General features: G+C 35.8%; 1 protein-coding gene across 2 annotated transcripts in view; it reads left to right on the top strand.

Annotated features, from left to right (window-relative positions):
- Positions 1–19,428, top strand: part of wwox (WW domain containing oxidoreductase) — a 379,609-nt gene that overhangs the window by 235,616 nt on the left and 124,565 nt on the right. The window lies entirely within an intron of this gene.

Raw genomic sequence — 19,428 nt, 5'->3', positions numbered from 1 at the left:
GAATAAGACTCCTGTTCCCCAGCATTCTGATCCATTTCAGGTTTTAGAACTAAAGGCTCCCAGGTGTATACTGCTTTTAACCCAGTTAGTGTTTATGTTTAAGATCCTTTCTTGAGATCTCAATGGACAAGAGTGATTTATAATGTTTAGATCAGGACAGGATTAATTATGATGAATGATGTTGCAATTATTTTGAGATTATATAAATATATGTTTTTTGGATGAGACTTAAAACCGAGGTCCTGACTCTCTGTGGTCATTAAAAATCCCAGGGCGCTTCTCGAAAAGAGTAGGGGTGTAACCCCGGTGTCCTGGCCAAATATCCAATTGGCCCTTACCAATCATGGTCTCCTAATAATCCCCCTCTATGAATTGGCTACATTACTCTGCTCTCCTCCCCACTGATAGCTGATGTGTGGTGAGTGTTCTGGCGCACTATGGCTGCCATCGCATCATCCAGGTGGATGCTGCACATTGGTGGTGGTGGAGGGGATCCCCATTACCTGTAAAGCGCTTTGAGTGGAGTGTCCAGAAAAGCGCTATATAAGTGTAAGCAATTATTATTATTATTATTATTATTATTATTATTATTATTATTATGTTTAATTTTCCTAGACCTCTATGAGAAAAACCAAAAGTACTCACATACTGTAGCTCATCCTTGTTTTGAGGTGTGGTGTGTCCATATCCTTTGTAACATAAACTGAAGCTCAGTACGTGTACAGCTTTTGGAGAGAGATTTTCATGAACTGTGGTAATGTGTACTTTTAAAAAGATGAGGCAAGCTTTTCATCCTCCATTTGCAGGAATAGAACACAACATATGGCCTGATCAATGGGCTAACACGTCATATACAGGGAGAAAGGTGTTTCTCACTGGCCACTTATAAAATAGGTGAAAAATAGGTAGCATTTTATTTTTAATTTTGAATGTGAAGGCGATAGGAACTGTGTAGTATAGTCAAGTCAAGTCAAGCTCCCCAGTTTAAGAATAAATGTATTGGGAGTACTGAATCTGTATTAATGTACAGATTCAGTCCTGCTGACTACGCACTAAAATATCATCTGAAAGTCTGAACGTGCACTAAATTATAATCTGAAAGTCTGCACCCTTATCTATTATCTAGTACCTGTCTAGTCAACATTGTATATGTTGAGCAGAATGAGGTTGATGAACCATACATTCCTTCATTGGTTCTTAATCCACTCATCCAAAAAGTGTGGTGTGTTATTCACTCAAGAATTCATGGAAATATAATGTGATCAATAGTATCTTGTTGAAGTATATCTAGAATGATACTCATACCTATCATACCGAGTCTAGTGTGGGTAGTGTTAAGTTTCCCTTGGCTCAGCCCCAGAGATCAGTGCTCTAGGCTCCTTCAAAAAAATCCTTCATATAAAGAAATAGCAGCCGTGGTGCTGTTTTAATCATATCTTTAGCGCTGATAATGATTCTGACATGTTTTGTTATTGTTCCGATACAGAGAGTTGTTCAGCCCTGCGGGGCAGACTCTGAAAACACTTTGTTCATTTTCTTTCTATTGACTATCTGCAGTCAGCCAGGACTGCTTGTGCAATGAGCAGGAAAACAGCAGAGATTTAACAGTCGCAGGCCAATGAAACCAAACCGCTTCATTTCAGACACTGACATATTCCATATGCCACTGTTAGCACTATAGTTCTTTATGGAAAAAGAAGTAGAAGCTAAATTTAGGATTCTTTTTTTACACAATGGGCTATTAGTATTATTTTATTAATAATTACTAATAAACTATATTGTCTACTATTTATACAGTATAGTGCTTAAATGGCAAGCTCAATTATGTGTCAGCACTAGAATAGCAATGTAACCTTGGTGCTAGTGTGCTGGTATCACTAGTATTACAATAAATCAACCCCATAGCATTTTATTTTTTTAATGCAGATTTCCCTTTTTTAATCAACATGGTAAGAAAAAAATCTCTTAAATTATCTTTTAAACAATGAAAGGAAGATAGTCCAACAAAATCATTTTGTCATGTAGGCTAAGTGGAAGTTTAGAATTAAGATGGCCTCTTGCTCTCTGTCACTGGAAGCAAAGACTGAAAGAGTGTCTGCGCAGCTATGCTGGAGAATGATGAAGCACCTGACTTGCTTTGTTGGCTATTCTCCGAGAAGAGGTTTTATAATAGAGCTGCGTCCACTTTGTTCCTATAGTTTTTTTTTACTTTTGTAGACAATTATGGGCAGACGTATTGGGACACCTCCACAAATTATTATCATGTTTTTATTTAAATTGTCTAATTAGCGCAGATTGTTCCATAAATTACAGTAAAATAGGGATTTTTGTTATCTATGCTTGAAAACATTTCTTCTATAAAACAGTGTTTTGCATTTTTTTCATGTGTGTGGAAGTGCTTTTATTCTTGGTTATAAAATTCTGCCCAATCAGCCTCCTCGCTGGACAATTACTGAATAAATAATGTGCTACACTTAAATGCTGTTCATGAGGAATAACTTCACCCAGTAAGAAAATTCAAATAGGAGTGGCTTAACCTGCTTGGCTGAGAGCTGACCACCTGGCCGTAGGAAGAGGAAGTCAGGAGCCTGATGCAAAGAGAGATGTTAGACCAGAGGGAGCTACAGGGGGCTGTTCAGGAAGTGACATCACAGAGATTTGCAAGTTAGAGTAGCAGTGGTGAGGGAGACCTTGGTCTCCTCCTCCTCCTCCAAACAATCATTAAAAACTCCTACTTGTAATTTTACTCATCTCATATTTTCATGTTAACACCAGCAAAGACAACTTTCTAATTTAACATTAACATTTGTTTCCTTCTTGTACTGTGGTTAATTTGCTTCCGTAGAATCAGCATATTTAGAATGTACTTTGTCTGTTTTGATGTGGAAGTAGTTTGTGTTTATACATGCAACAGATCATAATTACAGATTCAAAGGAGTATTCAAATAGATTTGCAGGTTGCTATTTATTTTTCAAACAATATGCTCTCTTGAACACAAAACTTTTAAGTCAGCGAAGAGAAAGAAAAGGATCACAGACCCCCCCCGGTCCGTGTTAACATATCTTTATTCCTAATCGCAGTCTTCAGGAAACAAAGCATAATTCATCTAGAAAACAAGATTAACTCATTTAGGCAAGGGACTGATCACAGGCAAGCATGGCAGCCTTATCTGTCTAAAGGTTGAAGTCGCTGAGATTTAGGGCTATTCCAGGTCATAGGGCTCCTGTTAAGGCCCAGGCCTACAGGCCCGATAAGCGTATGGCTCTTGCTAGATATGGATGCAACAACAATAGTACATTAATCACTGACAGTTTCCTGTCCCCCATTCTAATAGGGACATTACTGTACACCACGAACACAAGTGGCTCTCTTTTTAGGACAGCTTCCAGAAGCATTATTAATTATATTGGTTAGCTTAAGGGTGTAGGCCATTGTTTTTTCTTGCATAGCAATCAGACCTTTTTTAATTTATTTTTGTACTGGAACCCAAGAGTGGGAAGTCTATGTTTATACATGAACATTTCACATTACTGTAACTTATGGACTGATGTTTTGTTCACTTGTGGCCTGAAAACATTTAACTGTGCTTGCTACTCTGTAGGAAGAGAAGGGAAGAAATAAAAAGAAAATGTATCCAGAGGTAAACAGACAGATTCTGGGCTCTTATTACAGTATGCCTAACAAAATGTGAGATTTCCATTTTGATTTCCATTTGTAAATTACAGTATATGGATTTGATACCCCTGTTCTGGCCTCAGAAGGCTTTGTATACCATTTAAGCAATTTGAAAGGCTTGTATGATGTGATATATAATTCAGTTTATACATGTTTAATATTGTTCAACATGAATGCACAGTCAGCTGGTCATAAAAAGAGCAGCTGGGGGAAATAAAAGGGAATAAAACTGTCAGTGAGATAAGAGTGGTGTGTCGATTGGTACAGCTTAAACTTGCCAGTTTACCTTGAGAGCACCTGCTTTGTTAAAGCGGCTTGCCTAAGCTGTGTGAAACTGGTACCTGGTGGTAACTTTAGAGCATAAATCGCAGCCTATTACCTGCACAAACACGCCTTTATATTAAAACATGCACATACACAAACGCACAGTGTATGTGTTGAAGTGGCTTCCGTGTGCTTCACTCTTAAGTGTGTATTAAACAGTATTCTCAGGAGTAAATATTTAAGAATCTGTATGTCCTCTTGTGCTTACCTACTGTACTAAATCATTCACATTCCATCTATTTTGGACTTAATTGGGCTCTTATAATGATTTGGAGGATATTGAAGGACTCTACAGCCACCTATTTACTTCTGCTGTTACTCGACTCTAAATAGACTTTGATCTAGCTTATTTCCTGTTGTAATCAGAGATTTGTTGTAAGTGTGGTGGTGATAGGTCAGCCCCTACATTTAAGAATATTGAATATTAAACAGCCAACTGTTAAACATCCATAACCATTTTGCAATTGAAATAAAATAAATGACTTATCCATCCATTTTATAACTGCTTTTTCTATTTCAGGATAATGTGGAAGCCATCAAGCGAAGGGCATAAGGCAGGATGAGCTATGGATAGGGTCTGAGTCCATCTCAGGGCACACACAGAAACACACACACTAACACCTGTTTCAGTTTTCCCAGAAGCCAATTAATCTATCAGTATGTTTTTGAACTGTGGGAGGAAACCCACATACCCCAGGGTGAACATACAAATTTAATAAATCAAGTACTGTAGGTGGCTGCGTCAGGATGCGTAGGCTGCAAAGGAACAAGTGAAGGTTTATTCCATGCTGAAAAGAGAAGAAAGGAAGCTTCTTCAAAGAAGGCTCTACAGCCGAAACGTTGGGTTTCCTTTCTTCTCTTTTCAGCATGGAATAAACCTTTACTTGTTCCTATTTAATTTGTATTATTATAATAAGATTTATGTGACATCCACACACACACACTGCACGCTGCAGTTTCAGAGAATAGGGCAAGATCAAATTATTTGAAAATCTCAAAACAGCGGTATGTAGAGGCACTTGTTGTGTTCTACTGTCTGACACCTCATACATTTTAAATGACTGCATCTGTATAATAATCGAATAATAAATATATATTTAATGTATCAAATGTTTGGGCAGCATGGTGATGCAGTGGTTCACACTGCTGTCGTGTAGCTCTGTGACTGGGTTCAATTCTGGACTTGGGGTGGTATCTGCCACTTAGTGCTTTTCTAAGCCAATTATGCTGTTCAGTAACACTAACATTTTTTTAAAATTACATACAATGTGCAGAATTAGAAATTGTGTATCAATAGTTATATTTAGTTATAACTACAACAGATAAGTTTATTGTAGACTTTAATTGTTAAAAATAATAAGACTTAAAAGCTTAAAAACATTGTATTTAAAAGCAAATACTGTATGCACATAAATAAAAAAGGTTAGTAGTGGCTTTCAAAGAACTACTTACAGTTGTGTACTGTAAATTACACTGGTGCTGCATGGTATATAGGGTTTTTCTTTAAGGAAACAACACTTTCGCCACAACAACGCCACAATAATTAGGACAAAATATTTTTTATTTTAATGTTTTATCGTGTGTTTCTCAGTAATTTCATGCAGGTTTCCATTCAGCATTTTTAGTTTCATTTCAAACACAGCGGGTCCGTTTGGTTTAATTTCCTCTGCATTCAATTATAACATCAGTAATTTTAATTATTTGTTTATATACTATACAGTATATGATGCTTCTTTACAGTGTAATGGAAAATGAAACAGTTGTAATTTGTAATTTAGCTCTTCCAAGAAGAGTGACGCACTAGCGGTTCAGTGGTAAAATTCCACAGTGAGGTCCGAGTTTGATTTCTGGCCAATGTGCAAATTGTACTTTTAACAAAAAATAGACTCTTTCTTTAATAAATACATGTATTAATAAAATACTAAATAATGTTATATTGACTTTTCATTAATTTTATATATCAAGCTACATATTGAATTATTATTAATCATAAAAGTAGCAATAACATGAAAGGTAGAGTTACTAGAGCAAACACGACAACCTGGGGCTGTTTCACAGCTGGCTTTATAAAAAAACACTTTATTGTATTGTCTGTTGAGAATGCAATTTGTTTTGTTTTTTTTCAGGTTAACATACAGATTAAAAATAATTTACATTTTGTTTTAATGCTAATTAAAGTTACAGTGTTACTTAAAAAATAACTGTACTGTACAATGCAAGACCTGATAGGAAGCCAGTGCAAGGACTCCAGGATAGGAGTAGTGTAATACTGAAGGTTGTGTATGTAGACTTTGATACCCAGCAAGCAGGGAATTACAGTAACCAATATGAGAGAAGACAAAAATTACCAGCTTTTCAGAAATAGTTAGCGACAACATGTAGTAGGACATAGTCTGGAGATATTACTGTGGTGGTAAACTGATGTTTATATTTTCTATTAAAAGTGTAATTTGTTTATTTGCTGTGCTCAACATTGTACAGTTATGCTGTAATTTGTCCACTGCCACCCATTCAAATTCAGAATTGATGTTAAAGCTATTCTCATTACCTTTAAGGTTTTTCATAGTTTTATTTCTGAGGACTGAACATTCTATGTGTCTCTGAGCAGAAAAATAAAAAAAAAACACCTCACGTTCCTGAAAAAATAGTTAAAAAATAAAACATTGAAATACATTTGGTGTCACAGCATTAAACCCTTTATCTGTATCTCTGGCACCTGGTTTTGATCCATCTTAGGAGTAATGTGGATCAGAGCCAGGGTGACATGCATCTTTAGTCATGTTAGGAAACCTTTTTTATGTGATCTGCTTTCCTTAACCAGACTTTCTGTGACTTGTTCTCTGTATTAACATTTTAATTTTATAACTTTTAACAGAGCACAGAGCACAAGTTCTAGGTGCTAATTTGTACATTATTTTTAAACATAAGGTACTTGTTTTGATGGAAATAAAAATACTTTGTTGTTTAATTTAAAGTTAAGGTTTCAAATGTTTAGCTACAGAAGCACTAAGAGCAGGGAATACTGCAGTGTCATAAAAAAATGTCATGGAAAAGCTAGCACTAACAAATAATCACAGAAGTTTATTATTATTAGTTTTACTGTATAGTTAATTATATTTCATTGTGAAGACCCTAGGTTAGTCACATGAAGTGTTCTGTATAAGAGGAAGCTATAATGCATACTATTAATAATCTGTATTAGAATGTGAGTAATTGATGTAATGAAAGTTTGACCTTTGCTGCTTTTAATTATCATTATTCAATCTTACCCCCACATTCATTTACTTTTTTTTAAAGCAGTTCATTAGTTGGGTAGAAATTAGGTGATGAGAAGTTGTATGAGCTGTTTCTGTGATATGCAAAAATATCAGTTGACTTTTTCAAATGGCGTTAATCTCTCTGAAGCTGAAAAATAAGCCCAGAAGCAGATAACCTAAAACATACTTTCATTGCATTTTTGTAACTTTTTTAGTTTTTCAGTGTTTCTGAAAGTATCCATGTGCAGTTGGTTAAATAAAGTCATTTCAAGAATGAGGGGGTGGAAATGTACTCCCCTGAGGCTATCTTGGGTTCAACCATTATTTTTGTAAACCTAGGAGTCCATGTTTTATTGTAGGGGAGTAAATTGCTTTGGCACTTGATTATGGCGTCTCCGTTTTTGAGGAGACAGAGGATGGTTAGGATGTTTTTCTTTTTATCCCGCATAGCTGCCCCGTTTTTGTCAACATTTAATCAAAGGTCATCTCTTGGCCAGCGACTTTTGTCAGGATGAGAGTCAGAAGGAGAAAGAGAGAGCAAGCTAAGGACAAAATAAACATATTTGTTTTGGAGTGAGACATTTATTATTCAGTTTTATACTGCTCTTGGAGGGCTCTCAGTTTGCTATCTTGTCGTAAGGCTTAGTGGTACTCAAGATGAAATAAAATAGTTGTGATCAGAGTCAGCTGGAACCCTGAGTTTAGGCTTCACCTTTCTTGTTGAATGGAGAAACAGCAATGCTCTTAAAGGCATTTTGTACTCAGACACCTAGAGCAGTCTGTGCTACGGGGGTCCCAGCTATACAGTTAGGTACTGGTAAAAGGTTTCTTATAGCAAAATGACTTATATGGGGTTTTTCTCCATGGAAATAGGGGGGGCAGGGACTGTAAGAATGTTAACTTAGCCTGTGTGACTAAATGTGGGGAATTTTCTCTGGTTAGAGGCAATGGGATATTGTAGGGACTGTATAGTATGAGGTGTACAATACTACAGTATTTGACATTACTGAATGAAACATATGCATATTCACAACCAATTCACAAATTGTAATCTACTGAACAATTATTTGAATTCCTTTTTTATTTGTATTCCTAAACAGCCTTTTCTATTATATTAAAATGTATTATGAATTAAAAAAAAACTTGTCACATTTTCAAAACAGTTTGTCCTAGCCCATCAAACATTTTTTAACATTTCTTTAACAATCATTTTAACAGAAACCCATTTTATTGTACAGAAGTTGAGAGGTTGACAATTGCTATTGGCTGGTTCGCATTGCGCACTACTGTACCTATGCACTGTAGGAGATACAACAGACTGTGGAAGAGATGGCCCAGTGTGATTTTGCAGTCATCTGCACTTGAAAAAAATGTTGTAGCATCATAAGCAGGGGAATTTTAATGTTTTGTTCTCATCATCTAACCGTTTGCCCACTCTTTAATTATTTTGATAACCCTAATATTTTGGTTTTGTTTGCAAACTTCACTAGTTTTCTGAATACCAAAAACTAGATAATAGCTAAAAATATGGAAGTAAATAAATATGAACTAAATATAGATCACTGTGGTGCCTCACAAATGACAGTTTTTCTTTGCTGACTATTTAAAATTGAACATAAAATCAAAAGTATTTTGTTGATTTCATTATTAATTTTAGTCTCCATTGCAATATTCCTATTTCCTTGATGTTTTTCTAATTTCTTTTTTACCTGTGCCTGCAATTCATGATATTATTTGAAATTCATGATATTAAGTACAGTAGATCCTGTTCTTTTTTTCAAATAATTGTACAAAGTGCTTTATTTCTCCTTAAATTTGTCTTAACTAGTTTACTAAACCAAATGGGCCTCTGATTTATAGCCTTTGATTTACTTATTTCCATAGGATAAATCTATTCTGTGCTTCAGGAAGAATCTCTTTAAACTGTTACTATCCATTATTCACTAATTCCATATCTATTCTGTCCCATTCTGCTTCTCTGTTCTCTGATTAGGTTGTGAACTACTGTACCAATCCTGTTTGAGTTCTGTTTGAAGTTGATCTCTCAGAATTGCATTAATGAGCCAATGTGCTGCTTAATTGACTCTGTAAAGACAAGTCCATAATCTGCTTTCTGTGTAAACATGTTTTTGCTTTCTCTAAAAAAACAAAATTTTAGCACAGCTTTGGTTCAAATCCAGCTTGTGACACCTTCTGTTTGCCAGTTCTTCCTGTGTGCAGTATGTGGGTTTGATCGGTTGAAAGTGTAGTTAAGTCTGCTGGTTTACAACAACATATTCAACATATAATACTGAAAATCAAAATGTATAAAATCTGATTTAAAAAGTTGAACTGTTAGGCCATTATTTTGTTCCCTTTTCTTCTCAAACTGTAAAGCTCTAAACCTAAACCCTAAAAGCAATCTTGGGGTTTCACCAGTTGAAAGCGTTGTTTATTTTGGGGTTACAAAGCAGCCCCTGAAACAAGACTAAATGTATCCATTTCCATCTTACCTTTCCTTTATGAGAAACGTTACCCCAGAGCTCTTACTCTAGAGAAAAATATAAAGAACTATTTTGTTTAACCCACCTCATCTTTATATGTCATACATTTCAGTCATTTATTTGAAAAACGTATATTGTGTGACAAACTACTACTAGTCTCACAACTTCACTTTTAAGTGGTAGCCTGAAGGAAATCAAAAGGAAAAGTAAATGGAAAGTGATGAACGTAAATGACTCTCTCACTCACCTAGATTATTTTTCATAAGAATTCAAAATAAAAAGGGAACATAGGACTTCATACTATCATTAAGACTAATCTCATCTGTCAGATATGGGTTTTGCCTGCAGATGTGTAAGTGCCTTGAGTCTTTTTTTTCCTTAATCATATGGAACATCTTCTCCCAGTCTAATTAGCATAGTTTTTTAATGATAAGAAGTTGCACAAATGCAAAAGCCATTTGAATTGTAGGCTGAATAGAATAATTCCGTCTTAATTACTTTCTTAGCTCTATTTTTTTCTATAAACCACTGTCAGAAATGTCAGCATTCAACTGTTTCTGTTTGGGAAATGTCAATATTTCTTTTTGAGAACCTTGACTTTAAATTGTCATTGTCATGGTTAAAACAAGTCAAACACTGTTACTTTCTACTTAGGTAATTCAGTGTATTTCGATTCATCATTGGTATCCGTACAATGCACAGGAAATTACAAAAAAAATCCCGTAAATGAGTATTTCAGACTTTCCATACTGTTGAGCAGTGATCACTCTAAGGAAGTAGAAGTGTTTGAACACAAAGGTCAAAAGTATGTGTTAAGTGTCATTAATATACATTATGCAGTGGCTTCTTTTGCGCACATATCCAATCTTGAAGATCACACATGAACAATACTTTTTTTTTGTAGGTTAAAAATGTTGTTTTTTTTATAACACTTAACTGACCTTACCTTTACTCTATTTCCTTCAGCAACAATATTATCCGTCTAGATTTTCATCAGGTATTTAATTATTGTTCAGTGTCGATTAACTACTCTCCAGTGTCTGCACCGCAGGTGCTGTGACGGGTCATGAGCAAGTTAACTGGTCGAAGACCTGGTAAAAAGTGGGTGTTTCTGATGTGTTTTATGTCTGTGTGACATGGGAAGCTTTCGCATCGACTCCCTTGTGGTCTTTGTTCCCACTTGGCTCCAGTAGGCAGACTTGTGTGACTTGGGTGACTTGTGGCAGACAAACAGCTTCTAACCTCAGAGTGTTTCTTGTCTAGAAAGAAGCTTTTGATTGAGGTTCTTGAAAGCCTTTATTCCCCATTGTAGATCATGTATGTATGTTGATTTTAAATGGGCTCCTTTTATGTTTAATTATTAAGTACAGGTTGTTTACCGTGGCCCTGAACCATAAACACATGGTAAACAGGCTGGTTGTGGAGAAAAAAGGAGTTACATGTGACTTAAACTGTCACTTCCCAAATTAAAAGTACAGTATTAAGATTAGAATTGTACAGTATATGATTCCTATTTACTGTTTTACTTAGTGGCAGATTATATCTTACCACAGAAGTCATTTGAGCTACCCAAGTACCTAATTCAAGTATATTATATAATGCACTTTTTTTCTCTGACTGCTGAATGGCAGTTATTACTGTGATGATTTACAGTACATTGTCATTCACTTACCTGTATATCTTATTGTCTCTTATATTTCTGTATCTTTAAACTTTGAGTACAGTACTTCTGTTCATACCTATTTTACACATTTGCCTTGAAATTTTATTTCAGGTTCGTATCACAATGTAATTTTAAAGTTTTACATTTTTCTCCCATCATATATCTCATGATGTTCCATTTCACACCATCAGGCATCCACATTGTTGAGAGTTATCTCAACCAAATCTGTAGGTTGGAAAAAGTGTTAGTTATGTATCATATGTCTTACATTTCAAAAGATTTGGGAGATTGAGGAGATAGAAACACTTTGTAATCCAGCGGAATTAAATATTAGCAGAAGGTGAAATTAAGTCCTTTGTGGGAGGGTTTGATTTTGATAGCAGGACTTGAAAGTCAGATTTCAGTGAAATCTGAAATCAAAGTGAAGCACACGCAGTTTTAAGCTAAATGACAAGTGCTTTTTTAATAAATGATTACATTTAGAAATAAGTAATAAGTAATGAAGAAGGTCAAGTAGGATGCTGTGCAGTATAAGTGTGTGAACCCTGTGCAGTAAGCTGTCTGTGGCTACTAACTTTGATTTTCTAAGTACAAAAATCTGAAGTCATAAGAGTCTACCATCTCTTGTAGTATTGTGATTGGACAAGTCCTAATTAAGATTCATACCTATAAGCAATTACAGCTGCATGCTCATGACAAATACCCTAACCAAATGGTGTCTCTTCTAATAGATATACAGTACAGTACACAAATACTGATGAACATCAAGTGCTTTCTTTTAATGTTTGGAACTCCATATGCAGCATTTAGTGTAATGCTAAAAATCTGAATGCCAGGACTATAATATTCACATTAATATAAATGTTCCCAAAAGACCCTTGAACATTACATGCATACATTTGCCACTGAGCTGAGCAATAATGATTTATTATATGCTAGACTATATTTGGATTTGTGGTGTATGTATCCAATAATTCTTTAAACACAGCTCAGTTGCCTTGTGACAATGGTATAATAATATTTTAAAATCCTAATCAAATGTATATATTTAAGCAGGAAAATACGCTTAGATTACTTTAACACATGCTTGAATGGTATGCACATGATCAAGTAACCTACTATTTTGGACTTCAATCAGAACACCAGTGCTATTTAAATTGAGAAAAAATAACTACTCAGCAAAATTTCTATAGATGTGAATGGAAAAGAAATCTGAATCAATTCATATTAAATAACACTTATTTTTTTTGTTACTGCACAGTAAAGCTGTATAGATCTAGTTTATGAAAGGATATGAAAGAGACTTAGCAGCGCACAGAATAACCTATAAAAAAATATTTATTTTATTATTTTTTTTCCCTCGATTGTGGAAAACCATTCATGTAAATGATTGGAGGATCATTAATCATGCAAATTGGGATTTCATGCATTGTCTCGTAATTTTGCATCTGTATAAGTTATATATACAGTATGTAACTATTTTATTATAATATTATAGTTAAACACAGTATACAGTATTTATTAATATTAAGAAAATATATTTTTATTTTCCTCCACATGCACTTTGGCCTTCTCTCTGTCAAAAGATTGTGCATAAACAGACTGTCTTTCACAAGATCTGTTCTGTTTTACTGACAAGATAAAGAATTTGTACTGTAAATAGAATAGTAAATCTGAAATGCTTAAAATTCTTTCTGCATGTCTATGTCTATGTTAATGTTAAAATTTTAGGACTGTCCATGATCTGTATATTGTATCAGGCTAAAACTCTTGGCCATCATGTTTCACTGTTTAGTTACATACTTACTGTACTGTAGTTTCCACTGAGCTTTTTTAATATTATGGGTAAATTGTCCGTCAAGAAGAAAATGTTGATTATAATTTCATGTACCTGATTAAACAAAGTTTAAACAAATTCACCACAAACTTTAATATGGAAGTTAAAATATGAAATGGCACTCATAGAATGACTGACTTAAGTTTGTAATGTCATTTGGTTTGGGCTCTGTCGTTTTTATACAAGCCTCTAAAGAAGAAAATTCTGTATCGTGTATACAGGACAATGCTGGTCTTAAATAAACGTACTTATTGACGCTTGAACCCTACTGGGATCCTGTCACAATAGTCTGAATAAAAAAGAAATTAGTCACATAAATTATCTCAATCCTAAAGAACCATTAGTTGAGAAAGCTCCTACACAAGTGAATCGGAATCTGAAGAAGATTGGTGATTCATAGGTCTAGAAAGTGCTCGCATCGACCCACACTTTCCTGTTCTCCGGCTAATAGGTTTCAAAACTCCTAATTGGCTTACTGAAATTAATAGGCTGAATGTGTGTTTGTTCTTATGAACTTGCTTTCTGAGTAATTGTTGAAAAAAAGAAGAGTATAGATTAACTTGTCATTTAGCAATAGTACCCACCATTTTGTTAGGTTTTCCAAAAGAAACAAAGCAAAATGTGTATTCTTAAATCCAAAGAGTTGAGGCATCTGTAACTGTGTCTTAGTTCACAACATCTGCACACGTTTAGTTGAGGATCATGCAGAAAAAGGAGACATGTAAAGTTACCTGCAACTTAAAACTTAATTATGAAATAATTTTATTTTTAAATGCACAGAAACATGTCTGGTTATGAGTTTTTTTTGTATAAAAAAAGTTTACGATAATTCACAATCACTTATTGCTATTCTTGTACTCAAAGTGCCAAGTTTTGTGTTTGCAGGTCTACCCCTCTGTCTTTTGAAACTCCGGGCTCTGTGATAGTGGAAGATGTGCCTGCGTACATGTGTACAGTATGTGCTCTCAAAACAAAGACATTGTGGGTTTGTGGACCGTTGCTGAAGTAACTTGTGCACAGTCCCACAGAGAAGTGAGTGAGTGGGCCAGCTATGAAATGAGGATGTTATGCAGATAGCATCCTCTGCCCACGGAGCCATTGTAGTGAAAGCAAAACTGTCTAAAAAGGTTGAGCCAGGAGGTGGGATGTGAAGCTGCTTGATACATAAGCGTGCACAGCTTGCAAGGGAAAGACACCTGCCATACTACTCCCCCCTTTTGAATTTGGAGCACCTACAGTATTTAGAACTATTCAGAGCACATATGAGGAACTACAATAGCTGAATAATAAAACTGCTGAATCTCTGCTTCATACAAGGCCACTTCAGCCACTAAAATCCAGTCTGCTACCCCTCATTCTCCCGTCTAGTCAACAGCTAGTATACATTTCACACTCTGTCCCTTGTGTAAAGTTTGCGTCTTGGCAATTAAATGTCTGAGACCATAAGTTAGATTGTGAAGGGTATTTGGCCTTTTTCATGCTCATCATTAAGGATGTCAGTGTATCAAATATATTGGCTGTTTCTTCAACAGGACAAAGGCATTTTGTCTTATTAATAATTATATTTCTAGCCATGCTGGAGGTGCCGATTGGAATGCTAATGACTTTACAGTTAAACAGCTTCTTCTTCACATAAAAGCTGCTTAGCAGTCCTGTGGTTATCTTGCTGTCATTTTCAAACTTACCATGAGCTAAGTGTTTGTTTTACTTACAAATGTTATTGTTTTTAAATTGCATTATTAGCCTAAGTCTCCTTTTAGCTTAGAGGCTATAAAAACATTACAGCCCCACCAATCTCACACTTACTCTAAATTGTTTGCTTAGTGCTAAATAAGGACTTCAACCTTAAGGGGAGATTTGTCACACATGATGATTGTGGTTACAGTATATATAATATTAAATGAAATGTGAATAGTCAATAACAAAATGTGGATCCAATTGGAAAGCTGTACAGTACCCTGTGCAACGAGCTGGTAACTGTGTTTGTTGGTAGTAATATTTGTGTGATTTTGTTTGTTCATGAAGCTTTGAAAGCTTACATGTTTTAAAAGAACAGAGAATACTAGGTAATTCATTTGTGATGACTATATCAAGGTGTTTCCTAAAAGATGAAGTGACAATGTCCCCTCATTATAACTTGTCCAACAGACCCACTTCTTATTTTGTAGAACATATGTGATTAACTATATTGTTGGAAAGACCTTAGCAGAAATTAACATATGATAGAGCACCTTAAAGCAAAGAACTGTGTCTTTATTAGAATTTCAGATTAACTGCAAAAACGGTGACAGAGTGATAACAGGTGCAGCATATTAAGGTGTAAGTGGTAGATCAGTAATTTCTCTAAGTTTTCTTAAATATGACCATACCGGTCTATATGTGAGGCTTCAAGCACTAAAATCTCGCCTTTAGACATTTTTTTTTTAGAATTTTGCTGTGGGCTTTTTATTAAACAGATAACAGCACCAGATCATCGAGATTTACAAATCCCAAGTTTGGAAGTCGTAATACTGGCAAGCACTGTACTGTATGCAGATATAGCAATAGGCTAACCTTTCATACAGCCATAAAATGTGTAAATTGCTGCTGTTTAAGAGGCTCTGAAGTATAAGCTTTAATGCCGTTAATTATTATTGTCATTTAAAAGGATGAGTAAAATAGTCAGTGGGGAGGCAAGTTCCATTTGGATTTTACAACACTATGCTGAATTTATGATATGTCCCTCCTCTCTGTTCATGTGTGCAGCTGATGGGTGGTGAAAGAGCCTACGGCTGCCTGGATGAGATTTTTTCATTCTGCCCATGTGCTGACATTGCTTGACTGACATGAAGCAACGTATAGTGACATTTGAAATTGTAAAGAACACTGGAATGGAATGGCATGAAACAGCCTGCCAGCAATTAAGATGCACAGTTAAATTCAATGTACTGTATAAAAACATAGCAATGATATATTCATTAGCTCGCTGCTAATTGTACAGAATGTGACATGGAACAAATGTAGGTGAAGATGTATAAGAACACAGAAAAAAGTAAATGAGTCATGAGTATGTCACTTAACACATGTAAATGTTGGCATGTTAACCTTTGAAAATCTATCTTAGATGCAATATACAGTATGGAGAAGAATTTTGTAGTCTTCTGTATAAAACAGAGAAGAGTGAATGTTATCAGAGTCCAGACACTCTTTACTAAAGCCTGTCTGATCAATGTGCACTAATTTGGTCATATAAACCTCCAGGTTGTGTGATAGCAGAGTAAAAAAATCAAGCTTGTTCATTTTCTTTATGCTTGAAGAGGAAGCAAAGAGATGGAATTCAGTTTTTTTCAGCTCTCTCACCCAGAAATGAAAACACGCCAAGGAAATTGTGGAGGGAAATTATGGGAATCAGTGGCAGGAGTTCTAATGTTTGGCTGCCGTACCACGACCCAGGTAAAGTGATTCCCCCAGACAGATCTCGAAAATACTGCATTATCTTGAAATCTTGAAATTCGTTCAGGTATCCATTTATCAAAGTACAGAAATCTACAGACAAAAATAAATATTTTCTGAAGAAAAAAAAATCTAATGACAAGAAGATCAGTTCATTCTGTTTGTAACTGTTGAGTAAAATGCTAGAGGCACTGAAAGACATTGCATGATTAATCCAGATGGTGCAGGGCCATCAAGGGCAGACTGGAGTTTCAAAAAGGCTTGATTCCAAAGTATCTTTCACAGATTACCAAAAGATGTGTCAACTTGTTAATTCTCTGAAGCTTCTGGACCATAATACTTTTTCTCTACATTTACTGGGGTTTAATTAAACTGATGTTTGGGAGGGCTGAAGGTTTTGTGACTGCTTGCTGAGAGCTGTTTGGTCAAAGAGCAATCGATGCAGAATGTAACAAAACTGACAGCAAACATTATTGTGGGGGGGTCTATTATTTTATATGCACAAAAGGTATATACATTGTTTTGAAGTTACCTGTACACCTTAGTTTGAAAAAATCTGAAAATAACTCACAGTCACATGGATACTAATAATGGTATTTTTGACAGTTATTTTGTTTAGTATCTAAACAAATATTTTTTAAACACACAATTGCTTGCTAAGTAGCATTAAAAGGCCACTGAAACCCAATAAAACAATATAGAGGAATTATGAAGGAAAAGAAGCTAATGTCAACATTGTAAAACAAAACCTTCAAGGAAACAGAGACAGTGGAAAAAATACTGAAGCTAATTAGGTGTAGGAAAATGGATGTTAAAACTACTTTCAACACATTTAAGCCTTGTAACATACCTACTGAAAATCTGATACTGCTATTGATCTTGCCCTCAAACAGACTCAAATTTGTTCTTCTAATGAATGATTCAGATCTCTCACAATACAGCAACCCAGTCCTCAATTAAGTCAGCAACATTCAGTCAAAAACACATTCTTAAATGATATTGCTTGATTGTTATAAGCTTGATGCAGTGCATATTGAACTACATGCATAGTAAACTACATAAAGCTGATGTGAAAGGCATGAATAAAAGTCAGATTATCACTGTTTTAATCTATAATGCTGCTAAAGTTACTTACATTTAATTAATAATAATAATAATAATAATAATAGCTTACACTTATATAGCGCTTTTCTGGACACTCCACTCAAAGCGCTTTACAGGTAATGGGGACTCCCCTCCACCACCACCAATGTGCAGCACCCACCTGGATGATGCGACGGCAGCCATAGTGCGCCAGAACGCTCACCACACATCAGCTATCAGTGGGGAGGAGAGCAGAGTAATGTAGCCAATTCATAGATGGGGATTATTAGGAGGCCATGATTGGTAAGGGCCAATGGGAAATTTGGCCAGGACGCCGGGGTTACACCCCTACTCTTTTCGAGAAACACCCTGGGATTTTTAATGACCACAGAGAGTCAGGACCTCGGTTTTACGTCTCATCCGAAGGACGGCGCCTGTTTACAGTATAGTGTCCCCGTCACTATATTGGGGCATTAGGACCCACATGGACCGCAGGGTGAGCACCCCCTGCTGGCCCCACTAACACCTCTTCCAGCAGCAACCTTAGTTTTTCCCAGGAGGTCTCCCATCCAGGTACTGACCAGGCTCACACCTGCTTAGCTTCAGTGGGTTGCCACTTGTGAGTTGCAGAGTGATGTGGCTGCTGGCACTAATGCAAAATTAGTTGAAATAACCAGCTAATTAACCTACTGTTCCAGATTGTCTTTGCAAATATGGTGAGAACATACAAAACCTAACCAGATGGAACCCAGAGCCCCAGCACTGCAAGGCAGGAATGCTAATCACTGTGCCACTGTGCCATCCAGGATCTGGTATCATTATTTAAAAGGTTCACAAACCAATATTACAAGACTCATAATATGGATCTTTTCATCTTGTTTTTGCTGTTTGCTTTTATAAAGCTGAATATTTCATAAAAAACGTACAATATGTTCTGTAACCGCTACATGCAGAACATCAAAATAAGTTTATTGTATCTGCAACAAGTTTACAATTTTATAACCAGGAAAATGACACAGTTAAAAAAGTGAAATAAACGTCTTGCAGCCAGTGCACTGACATTTTCTTGAACAGTGATGAGATAAGCAAGTTTCCTAAACTAATTAACATTTCCAATCACCAGGAGATCTAAAGTGAAAGCCAGAGGATAGAAATGTGTGTGGCCAACACAGAATGCTGTTAGATGCCATCTTGTGAATGTGTCCCATTCCTCTTGCCTTGACAAGCATGTGCTTTTTCACTAGTGACTGAGCTCTAGGATGCACATGTTTTCTCAGCTTATCTGAGAAATGTTCAATGGAGCTGAAGTCTGGCAAGTGTACTTCCACTATAAACAAACAGCATGAAGATGCACATTGTTTATCTGGAGTATCGCTGTGTTAAGTGTGAGCCCTCTAGAAAGGTAGGAAGTGACCTCCTAGGACTAAATCAACGTAGGACAATGCTGCCATGTTGCCATCCATCACTACAACTGAATATCTGAAGCAGTGTCTTAGACACTCCTGTCAGGACCATCACACTTGGTCCACCCATCTGGTACTGACAAGGAGTTTTGACTTGTAATTCCTGGTTCATCACTGAAGGATTGTATTTACTGTAGAAACTGGTGGTGAACACCAAAGACCAGGGACAAGCAATTCTAATGTTGGAGTGCTTGTGTGTTTGCAGGTTTT

This window comes from Lepisosteus platostomus, chromosome 20 (genome assembly GCF_059453375.1).
Source record: "Lepisosteus platostomus isolate fLepPlt1 chromosome 20, fLepPlt1.hap1, whole genome shotgun sequence".
NCBI classification, from domain to species: Eukaryota; Metazoa; Chordata; class Actinopteri; order Semionotiformes; family Lepisosteidae; genus Lepisosteus; species Lepisosteus platostomus.
Note: the sequence above shows the minus strand (reverse complement) of the source record. Positions and strands in the feature narration are given on the sequence as shown.